The following is a 12588-nucleotide window of genomic DNA, read 5'->3' as shown; positions in this document are numbered from 1 at the left end:
TAATGGAGTTCTTTCAAAATAAAGGTACAACTAACAGGTTACGAATAGTTTAGCTAAGAGCAGTTTAGGCTAAGGTTTGCTATATAAAGCTTAGCAATACTAACATCAAATAGCATTAAGCTTAACTGTATGTTGGACCAGTGGTTCAGAGAACCAGAGAAGAAGAAAGAAGTAGGCCTGTGTTGGACTAGTGGTTCTCAACTGGTGTACAAAGAGGTAAACGAGGCATTTTGAGGTACATTTTAGGGTAATGAGATAGCATATTAAAACAGTACAATGACAATGCTTCCTTAACTTTAGATAAATGGGTGTAGGTTGATGGCAATGGATACCTGTGTGCACTCTCACAAAAGCTTTCATGCATTACTAAATCATCCAGAATATTCACAGCAGCACCAGACGTGCTGTATGTGGCCCGTTTAACTTTTGTGTTCCATAATATTAAAAACAGTAATAGAAAACGGATGTTAGACCAATTCACATCTCATAAAGCTGATTTAATCTGATGAATGTTAACTTATTTCTATTAGGCTAATTTAACTTTAATGTTAGACCTTCATAAAAAAAAATGTTTTGAGACTTACCTAAACTTTCATCAGTTATCATGAATATAATTACATTATTTAAAATTAGTGCGGTGTGCCTTAATGATCAGGTGTCACCACTGTTGTGTCTTAGCACCAAAACAAAACCGTGTAGCAGATAATGAGCAAAAATATATGATACAGACTACACATTCTGCACGCTGTGAAATCAGGGCTGAAATGGAGGAGATTTTAAACTGTCCAGAGTTATGGACATTTCATAGAGGCCAAAACGGAGAGAAAACGATGCGTTTTCAAACGAAAACGCATTAGTGTGGACGTAGCCTCAGGGAGGAGCAGCCATCTGCCACACCTGGTTGGAGGTGAGACGAGGAAGACCATGCAAGAGACACGCTGTGGTAGAGGACCCAATCAGGGTGATACTATGAGGTCTTTAAAAGATAAGATGAGGCCTGATTGTTTTTTTTTTTTGTTTTGTTTTTTTTAGTCTTGAACAAAGAGAAAGAAGCCAAAATCTCATTTCAGCGTGCACACCTTACAGTGGATGGCAATACTGTAACAATGAGACTTTATTTATCTTCCTCTTATACCTTACATGCATTGAATAATTTTTCTTGCAACCTTTTGCCACTCGTGAAATTCTGACAGATTGTCATAAATCTGGGAAAAATGTGGATTAGTTGTTATTTAACAGTGTAGTCTGATTCTTGTCATTGCTCTCTTGTTCTGCACAGAGGCCTTACCACCAATTGAAATCCAAATTAGTCACTCAAGTAATTGCAAATCAATAATATTGCAGCAAGCTTCGTCAGTGGTGTAATTTTGAGAATAAAAAGTGATTCTGCATCCTAAATGACCAAAAACTCATCAAAGTCGCCAACAGTAAAAACAAAAATTGCACTGCAGAATTTTCATGTTACTGTGACAATTAGGGAAACACACACACGCACACCTCTCTATCAACACAGATTAGGCAATTTAAGAGAACACCAACTTTGAAGTAAAACGAGTGCACGAAATATAAAAGTAAAGGTCTCCACCAAAGATCTAAAATAAAGTTACACTTTAATTCATTGCTTTTAGGGTATGGCTTAGTGAGAAAACCCTTTTTTTCCTTTTATATTTCAAATAGCAGTCGTAAATGACTTTATCACTGCACAAGCACATCGGAAGGCTGTTATAAAGACAAAGCTTATAGTAAATATCATATGTAAACAATGTCATTAAGTTAAACAAAGGTTTCCAAATCACTTCTTTCCACATCAACTTCTCCACATTGTTACTTTTTTCCATTATAATGGCTGAGTGTATGGGAGCCATCTTGATATTCACTGCATGTTATTTCTATGGCTGTCATCTCACTCTAAAACTACTTACTGGGACAATGCCTCAAAGCCAGACTTTGGTGCAGTGGAAGCAAAAGTAGGCCTTTATACAGTGACCAGTGAATAATGTGACACATATTCTGCGGGACCAGTGCAGCTTGCCTGTGCTAATGCTGATATGCTCCACACATGATGAACTACCTGCGATCCCAGAGATTAAAAAAAAGAAAGAGTCGTGACTCAGTTCAGCTGCAGCATTAACACGCTCGTGGTGCAGTTAGTGTGAGATGATACCAAGGGGCAGGCTCGACACAGCGCGTCTGGGAGATACAGGCTGCCAGCCGCGGCAGTGGCGGTGGAAGGGCCCCGTGCCCAATGGTGGAATTTAACTAAGATCATTAGTCAGATTTGCTCCACCACTCAAATGACTAAGCAGCTTTGCTATCATTCAGGAGGAGGCAGGTACCGGAAGAGTCATTGTTAAATATCAGCTGACATGTTTGCATCCCACTGTCCCATAAATGAGCGGAGAGTCCTGCAAGGCGGACAACTGTGATGAAGTGTTTTCTATTACTGCCACGGAAAGGGCCAAGGCACAAGGAATGATGGAGTGGCCCATGCAGGCAGCAGCTGGAATGAACAGACATGCCAGGTACCATCCGAGATGAGATGGGATCCCATTTAAGGAACTGAATAAAGGAATACCACATCCAGGGTGGAGAGACAGAAGAATGAGGGTTCTCATCCACCTCCAGAATATAACCCAGAAGCCAATTAGTCCCCTTGAGCCACAAAAAAACAAACAAAACAAAACACACACACATATACGTTCAGTGAGTAACACGTTGATATAACCGTTTCTATTGATTTAGTGTAGTATTATATTTGCTATAGTGTGTAATGTTGACATTATGAGTAGCAAAAAACCTTTTTATTTTAGTAAGATGACAACTAGACACAGCAAAATCCTCGCATGAATGTGACACCTACTGCCCTTTAGCTTGTTTATCTCCGCCTGAGACGTTATCACATTTGCTTTAAAGTGCTGTACGTCATACAACTTTTACATCTGATCAAGGTGTGGCCGTGTTAATGCAGTAATGACAGAAGTGTCACTGGACTTTGCCTGACGCCGGGTCCGCGTGACGTCTTCTCGGCTCACAAAAACCAAACACCTGCCCCGCATTTTCTGGTCTGGCCTTTGCAGGAGCACTGGGCCATCACCCTCTTTTCACAGAGCACAGCATTGCCACCGCACTAAATAGAGCAGTTGACGATGAGGGGAAGTGAAAGAGAACAAAGAGAAAGATAGAAAAACACAGGGCAAGGTCCATTTATAATGCAGCCCGGTGTGTGTGTGTGTGTGTGTGTGTGTGTGTGTGTGTGTGTGTGTGTGTGTGTGTGTGTGTGTGTGTGTGTGTGTGTGTGTGTGCTCCTGCATAGGTGTAAAGCTAGTTAAGGCATGATATTTAATTGTGTGTGTGCGCGCACACGTTCCAAACATGTGCGACTGGACGTGTGTTTGTGCATCAGTGTGTTCTTGTGAACAGATGTGCACACTGGTGCACCACAGTGTGGGCGGATGGGACCAGCGTCTGACTAGAGAGGCTCACTTTGTCCAGTTGTAAAATATGGTGATGAGAGATAGAGAGGCGAAAGCTCATCACTAATGCAAAGGTTCAAAGACTTGGTCCCTGTCTCATCATCAGAGCCGCAACAAACACAAAGGAGATGACCAACTGACCCCCCCACCACCACTCCATATTATCCACAGCAGGAGGAGATGGACTGTGCACTACTCTGTGAAAGGCTCATCTTATGAAACCTACCTTTAGAACACACACTTAATGCCACCTAATGTAAGGACAGAAAATTGTAAATAATAGCGCACACGTGCAGCATTGCATTATCTAATGCAAGAGGATATACCGTTAAATCCCACTCTGCACACCAGTGAGAAAGAAACTGTCCATTCCTAGTTACTCAGTATAGGTGTGTGGCAGATAGAAAGCTTCAGCTCTGCAAATAAAAAAAAGAAAGGGGGGGGGGGGGGGGGGGGGGTGTCATGCACTACTGCTGCAAGGTGTGAAAATGCAAATAAAGGGAGACCCTGCAATTGGAATTTCATCCTGCAATCTTTTCAAACCCCGTCCTTTTGAACTGATGCTGATGGGAAAGAGAATGAGCAGGAAGGCAAAGAAATAAGGAATACCAGGAAAGAAGGGGAGGACGTACCTTTTATTTGATAGAGATTGCACAGGAGCTCTCCTTGGAAGACACATCAACGATGATTATAAATGACAGAAAGAAAATCAATAGTCTCCTGCTAAGAATAGGGGCTCCCCCAGTCATTGCCGTCTCCTGTCGCGTGTAGCATGGAATGGAAACGGAGGAAACACGTTGTGAAATTTTGCAAGCAGCTTATTGTTACAGCTGCTGGCTGCTCTCGTTTCTTTGCGCCTTGGTATTTTCCCCTCTTCCAACTGTTTGTGCGCTCACAAAACGCGGCTTCTGCTACGGAAAGTGTCCCCCTCTTCTTCTTTTTTTTTGAAGAAAAAAAAAACTGATTTATTTTACTTTTTTTTTTTTTGCCTTGAGTGCTCAGTGAAAGCTCATTCCCATTCTCCGAGTCACGAAATTAATTATAAGGAGGGACGTTTTAATAGGATTTAGAGAGGGATCGATACCATTTGGACTTTTTTTTTTATCAATTCAAGGCGATGAAATAAAATCTGACACGGTGTGGGTCTCGTGGATAAAAACAGAGATGTGAGCCGGGGCAAATCATGAAATGTGCTGGATGGGGACTGATGTGTGTGTGGGGGGGGGAGGGGGGTGACCTTGTGTGAGCTGACTCCCCCACCCGCCCCACACCTCCTCCTCCTCCTCCTTCTTCTGAATTGATGCGGGGATTCCTGGTGCTATTTTTAGCCTCTCGGTCGTGGAGAGCCGTGCGTGGGAGGAGAGAGAGCGAGAGGGAGAGAAGAGGCAGCGGGAAGAGGAAGAGGAGCAGCGGGTGGATGAGAAAGAGGGAGAGATGGAAGAAGGAGAAGAGAGGAGAAAGAGGTGAGAGGGGGGTATTTGCATGGAGGGGGGGGAGGGGGGGTTCCCATGCGGACTTCAACTGCAGCAGCATCCACACACAAAGCTCCACGCTGTGAGGGCTCTGAATCGTGACCAGACAGCCAGGAAAAAACAGAAAAGGGAGCGCCGTGTCCCCCCCCCCCCCCCCCCCCCCCCCCCCAAACACACACACACGGACACACACAGAGAGAGAGAGATTTCTCTTTGATTGTAATTATTTTTCATTTATATTTTAGTTTTGCTTTTTTTTTTTTTTCAAACACCAGCCTTAAATTAGGTCTTTGAGAAAGATGGAGGAAGAGAAACCGCGCAGAGGTGCATGACATTACATGAGAGTGATGTGAGAATGATCAGCTACAGTGCACGGTAATAAATGCAATATTTAAAAAATATACAGAAATAAATACTTTAATACTTAATCACATTATTGTCATTTTAATTCAATCTAAAATTACTGGATGAGATTAAAGTCTCAGCTGTGTGATGTTGTATCAGAGGCAGGTGTTCTGCTTTAAAAAGGGGAATTTAAACTGAGCAAACCTTTGCATCTGATTGTGTTTTATCCCAACATTTAAACTTGGTCACACCACTAAAGATTTCTATTTAATTCTTCGATTTATTTCACTCCTGTAATTGCAGCTGAACTCAGCATTTGGCTTTGACGGGAAAATTATGTGCAATTTTCCTTCAGTAACAAAAAAAAAGGGGGGGGGGGGCATTAATACACACCATTAATAGCCTCAGCTCTTGTGTTTCTATACAGCACGAACCCAGCAAATTAAGTCATACAATTAGCCGCACAGACTGAAATCACGAGGAGAGGAGAGGGACGCTTGGCATATGGAGAGAGGTTTTATTATTTATCACCAGAGGACTATTTTTAGCTCGCGCTGCGCTGTGTTGGCGTCGCGGTGTTTCCGGGCACGTTGTTGGCAGGCTTCCCCGTCACCCGTAGGTCACACGGTGGGGAGATCCATACATGCCATACTGCAATGAAGGGGGGATTAAAAAAAACATGCAAACGTCACAGAGAGGACTCCTGCTCAGCCTGCCAGCTTCATCGCAGGCGTGCAAATACTGACAGAAACAAAAGCAGGCACCTTCACCGGGGTAGGAATGCGTCAAGGAAGAAAGAGTAAATCAAGTAGACTCTTGGGCAAAACAGCTTTTTAAATACAGTAAAGCTCTTCTTTTATTTAATGTTATTATTTCCAAAATGGCCTTCAAAAACAATACTCAGTAAATAGTCACTAATATTGCTTTTATATGGCAGAACAATAAGCTGCAGGCAAGTTTTTTGGCATGTGAGGTAGAATTCAAGTATGATGCATTAATGACAATTTTCAGTTTTCTTTCCCTATTTTTATGCCATTTTTTTGCATCTTTTGCGTGCTGTGGAACCACCTGAATAGATGTGGGCTGGTGAACTTAGTGTAAAAGGAATCGATGGAGTTTCTACAAAGGAGAAACTGGACAAACATTTATGAGAAAAGTGCATTTAAGGTTGAACGCATCCACCTAAACTGGGAAGCAAAGAGGACGAATGCATGCAGTGAACAATAAAATGAATTATATAAAGCAAAAAGACAAAGAGAGAGAACAATGGAGGTAGTGAGGAATGAAAACAGGGTTGCCTGATTGAGGGGGAGGACGGTGGAGGGACAGGGGAGCGAGACAGATAGAGTGCATTAGGAATGATTGGAGAGGAGCGATACAGAGAGAGGAGTGGATGGGGTACATTCAGATGTTCTGGATGATAATTCTGCCTTGTGTCGAAATGAAAAAGTCCTGATGCTATCTGGATGCTGGAAAAAGCTGCCCCCCCTTCCTAGGAAGAGAGTAAAGCCACTTTAGATATAGCATCTCTTCACTACCAAAGTTGTCCCCAAGGCATGGAGTGGTTGCAGGCCTGTGCTTGCTGCCTGTTGCACTGTCTGCCCTCCATCTATTCTGCATGGATGTCTGGATTTCTGCCACCCAGCCTGCCTGAATGTCTTCTTATCCGTCAGTCTCCATGCGTCTGTCTGTCACTGTCTGGCCAGCTGTTTGTCCATTCTGTGTATTATTTGTATTCCACGTGTATCTCCGTGGTCCAGCTTTTCTCCGTTTCCTCTCTGACAGACTCCCTCCCTCTCACGTCTGTCTGCATGTTGACGCTAGGTGCCTCTGTCTATTTGAATACCTCCATTTTGCTGGACGTCTTCGCTGCTCACTGCCTGCTGCATGCCAGGCGGCCTGTCTGCTTCAACGCCTCGTTGCCTCCCCTCGGCTTCAGGAAAAAAGACGAAGCTGCTGCCACACCCAAAAACAACATTAGGCCTACTTTGTTGGTCACGATCTAACCTTTAATTTGTGAATTTACAGCTTAACAGCTCTGTATGTGTATATTTGAGTAACTGTGGCTAATTTAAAATGGAGCTGAGGGAAATGCAGAACAATGACACAGACACAGTCCTAATTAAGGAATTAAAGCAGCTTAGGTTTATTACGTGACAAGGTCCATTCATCTGAGAGTTTAACCGTGCACCTTGAATTTGCTGTTCAGGGTGCAGTTTGAAACTGACCTCATGTTCATGGTCTTTATGCATGGTGAAATATCAGCCATTAACAGCATTGTTTTTAACCTTCAAGGGACCTTCAGCTGTATTTTTTCACCGATTCCTTGAGGCTACAGAGTATTTTTGCACGCAATTGCTAAACTGGTGAGACAGCCACATCTAGCTTTTGTGAAACTAAATTTATTCATTGATTTTTGCTGCTTATAAAAAGAAAAATATCCATTTTGATAAAGGGGCATTTTGGAGGATTTCAGTTAGTGATTTGAAACTAAATTTGCAAGCGTTGTAGCTCAATCAAATCACCGTGGAGAAAACAACCCATCAAAACGTAGTCGTGACAGCTAGTAAAGCAGATATTTATAACTGTTACGTAAGTTATGATGCTGCTTTTAATAGAAGTGACGACTGTTAAAAAACAGACAACATCTGGCAAAAGAAATGTCATAAGTTTTAGTTTTCTGCCATTAACCTCTATCTGGTCAACATCACTGCCGTGTAGTTTCTGCCCTCTGCTTACTTTTAAAGTCAGATTACAGTAAAAGACCAAGTCTGCATTAAAATGCTATTTTACAGTCTATCTAGTGTAATTAATAGCAACAGTTTCTTACTGTAAAACGTCTTTGGCTCAGTGTGCCATATGTATAAAGATACTACTTAGTGTTCCTAATGTTATTTCCATTAAACAGTTCATTACTTTAATATGTAACATGGAGCTACAAAACCTCACACCTGCACCCAGAATTCAGTTTCACATCTTTCTTAAAATTATGACAAGGTATCAGTTTTGTCTATATTCCCCTGCTCGTTGCGATGGATGGTTACAGGAATGCTGCTGTGTTGATGTGATTAATCACCACAGGTGTCTATTCTCAGGTGCACAAACACAGGAAACTACATAACGCATGCACGTCTATCAAACTCTAAACACCAAATTTGAGCTGAAAGAGTCGTCACAGCTTTTCCAAATATAGATTTAAATTAAAATGTTTACATTCCTGTCAGTTTGTGCACAAAGAAAAAAGCTGTGTACATCCAGAGCATCAATTATATCCAGATGATTTTTACAAATAATGCCACGTAACTGAAGAAAATTTATTTTAGTTTTACAGCAATTTGTTAAATGGTAAGACAGAGTCAGCAGGTGTTTGATTTAATGCCTTGGCTTTAATGAGGGCGTGCTGCACACAGCAAAATACTTACTTCGACTGGACGTAAAACAGTAGCGAATCCTTGTTTTTGGATGGTGCTGGAGCTTCTTCCAGACTGCTGTGTTTTGGATCTGATGCTGTTTGTTCTTAATGGGCCAGACAGATGTGGTTGCTATCCATCAGGCCACATCTTCCATGTGTCACTAACAGTCTATTTCCCCGTGGTGCTGCCTCTCTTTAAAATGTGTCACTTTATTGTTCTGATTTCTCTTTCTTCTCCTGGGAGTGGAATATGATTTCACAGAACATTAAGTGGATGGGATCTAGGGGAATAGAGTAGGGACCGGGGATGGGAATGGCGGTGGGAATGGCGGTGGCAATGGTGTAGAGCATCGGTGATCTGGCCTAATTAAGCCCTCTCCCCATTTCCCTCCTACCCCCCTTCCTCCTCCACCTTTACTCCCACCCAGCAGTCCCTACTCCCTGTGCCTACCCCCCGTGCTCTCTGATAGCTTGGTGACTTTCACCGTGGAGTGTGAAGGACGAAGGAGTACTTCTTAAATCGTAATCCGCCTGACTTTGGGAGAAAAAGGATTAGTCTAGCAGTAGCCTGATTCAGTATCCTGTGTCTGTGTAACCCACATGTCAAGTACAAAGATGAAGAAAGGGTAAATGAAAATATATTAAGACATCAGAGCAACTAAGGTTAAACTTTAATGCAACCTAGTCTTTGTGGACTGAAATTATACCAGGCTATGAAGCCACAGATAGCACAGCACTGCATCCAGACACTTTCACCTTAAATGCTGTGGAATGCAATCTTCTGTTATCACTTGATAATGATGCTTCCTCCCTAAGCTATATTAGGGTTTATATAGGCTACATTTCATATGAAGGCATGACCTCATATTATTTTAATAGCACTGACCCAGGTATCATTGAGTGGCGCCAGGTGGATCCAGGCTAACCGTGTTTCACACATGGCTGGCGCAATTAGTAGCTAATCATCTCCTGTCATTAAAATCATAGGACTCTGCCAAAAAGGGAAGACCCACAGAGGTCACGCAGGGACGAAAGCCCTATATACAAAGCACATGCTTTGAACGCACAATTCAAACGAGGAACAATTGTGAGGGGCGGAGGAAGGGAATGCATTGTCAGAAGGAGGGAGGAAGTCCTGCAGCTACAACACATGCCCCCTCCTTCGCATCGGGCACGAGGCAAGTGTAGGATGATTGATAGCGGTGCCAAGACAACATCTCGTCAGGGGCCCAGTGCACAAGGGTGCCTAGCAGAGCAATGATGGACGAGCCTGTAGACCCTACATAAAAATCGAACCCGGCATATATAACACATTCCCAGCTCCCTTTCTTAACCTGTAATGTATCGTGATAGAAATTTGTTTCGCAGTCCATTGCCACAGACAGTGATGGATGCCAAAAAGAAAGAGAGGGAAAAGGGGAAGAGGAGAGAGAGGACATCAGGCGCTGGGGTGTGAATGTGTTGTGTGCATGTGCTGAGATAAACCGAAGGAATCACTGAGAATCTCTGTCATACCTTTTGCTGCTGTACACTTTATATACATATATATACAAATCTGCATAGACTAAGAAAAGTGAGCGCAGGTGTGCAGTCATCTATTCACACAGAGGTTCAAATAAATTAATAGTAAGGCTAATCTTACATTTTTAGCACATGATAGACGCATGTATTTGTGGTTAAATCTTCAGTCTGATAGCCCGGTTTCAGCTAAAATTCATGAGTGTTGAGTATTTGTTTATCCAATAACATGCACTAAGTTTATGGTTGACTGATGACAGAAGCTAAAATCTGAGGTTGAGTGATCCTGCTGATACCAACCAATATTAGGCTGCCTTGCCGAATATTCTGGTAAACTTATATTCAACCAAAGAGACGTATCCAAGTAGCTGTATTTAACTGCTGAATCTGATTGGATTGTCTCAATTTTGATTCAGGGAAAGCCCTGATTGGTAACTTCTTTAGTGAATTACTATGTCTAATTGGGGAGCCAGTGCTCATGTGGTAGAGTGGGTTGTTATCTTTGCTATTGCATGGTTGCTGGTTTGATCTCCAGCCTCTAGCACACGTCTAAGTGTTCTTGCAGACATCGAGCCCAAGTGCCCTTGACCCGATGGCAGGCCAGTCTCTTGTAGAGTGTGCATGTGGTAAAATGCTTTTGCTATCATCTAATATTATGAGAGAACATTCAACACATCACCTCGCCCTCTGTGCTGGGACTGAGTTTGTGCTACTTAGAAATAGTCAAGTGATTAAAGTAAAGGCCTTCTGTGGGAATTGTCATGTGTGCACTATATATGAGAACACATGAGACCCATATGCATGCTTGAAACACACACTGTGCACGTGTGCTGCTGCTACATGACCCATCATCACATCTCAGGCTCTCCCAAACCCACACACACCCACACACTGTGATTTCTTTTATGTGCAAAACGCTTGCAATTAACACAAATGTGTTCATATTTATGTTTTAAATGAATAATTTTACATTTAGACTTAAATATACTTAAATACTTAAATATTACTTTAAGTACTTAAATATTATTTTCTTGTGTTTATTGTGTTTATTAATCATATTAATCAATCATTTGATTAGAAATAACCACTAGATACTCTGTATTGATGCAGGTGGCACCCCTCTGCCTCCTTGCACATGCCTACCCATGTGTTGTGTTGTTTATGCCTTCTTTAACGCAGACTCACATACCTGCCTGTGCACAGAACACCGACCACCACGGTGCATTGTTAGCCGATCAAATTGACTTGTCGTCACGAATCTCCCAGTAGCTGATGAATTTTAGATGGGAGCAGATAATACCTCGACAGAGGAGGCCTCCCCCCACCAAGGCAAGAGAGGCTGCGCACTCAGCAGTGAAGCGCTGCCCACTGAGACCAAACCCCGGCTGCTGAAAGATTCCCTTGCAGTTGCGTGCTGTATAATTGTGGGTGGATTTCATGTAACTCGGAGAGCTAGAGGAAGTGTGTCCATGTGCGAGTGAGCACGTGTCAGCAGAGAGAAAGCGAGAGGGATGATGGAAAGAGGTATTCATCTCCATCTATCTCTGCAAACCTCCAACTGGATTTAGCAGCAGGCCTCTTCATCATAAACTGCAACGGACTATATTCCAAAGCCGTAGCTGTAAGAGGAGCCCCTCATGGCTTAAGTTTTTTAAGTTAGTGTATGTGTGAGAATGACAAGGAAGGGGAAAAGCAGTGAGTCAGAGATTTTGCATACATATGCATGGTTTTGGATTACCAACCCCACATGCAGATCCACATATAAGTATTAATAACTGTTTGTGACATTACTCAGCACATAACGATTATCACAGGGGACCTCTTTACTGGTGCCGCAAATGTAAACAAATGGTAGCCAGTCACAGCACAAGTAAAAGGTAAAATGTTCTAGCCACAATTATTTTTACAGAAACACAGTTTATTTAAAAAATAAATAATTCTAAATTATTATTGCATACACAATTTAAAAAAAGAAAAAGAAATGATCACATGATTGTGAAAATCCTCTATCCAAAGTCCAAAAATGACTGAATGGGACTTCATGAGATGAGTTAAGGATTGGGGTTGTTTTGACAATGTTCCCATTACGTCAAGTCAGTCCTTTTTTTAGACACTGACTAAAGCTCTTGCTGGAGATTTGAATAAGCAGAGTGGTTAAACTGAGAGAAAACATGGATTGAAACAGAATTCACAGAGACGGTATGATTTATTAAACACGGCGAGGTTACATTTTGATTTGTTGACATCTTTGCTTTAATTTCCACAAGGATCAGAAAGAATTGGACTCATATAATTGATGCAAACACATTAAAGGACAGTTCACTGCGCATGACTGGCATGCTTAGTACACAGCAAAGTGGGACGTATG

The sequence above is a fragment of the Aulonocara stuartgranti genome (assembly GCF_965226115.1).
Source record: "Aulonocara stuartgranti genome assembly, chromosome: 18".
NCBI classification, from domain to species: Eukaryota; Metazoa; Chordata; class Actinopteri; order Cichliformes; family Cichlidae; genus Aulonocara; species Aulonocara stuartgranti.
Note: the sequence above shows the minus strand (reverse complement) of the source record.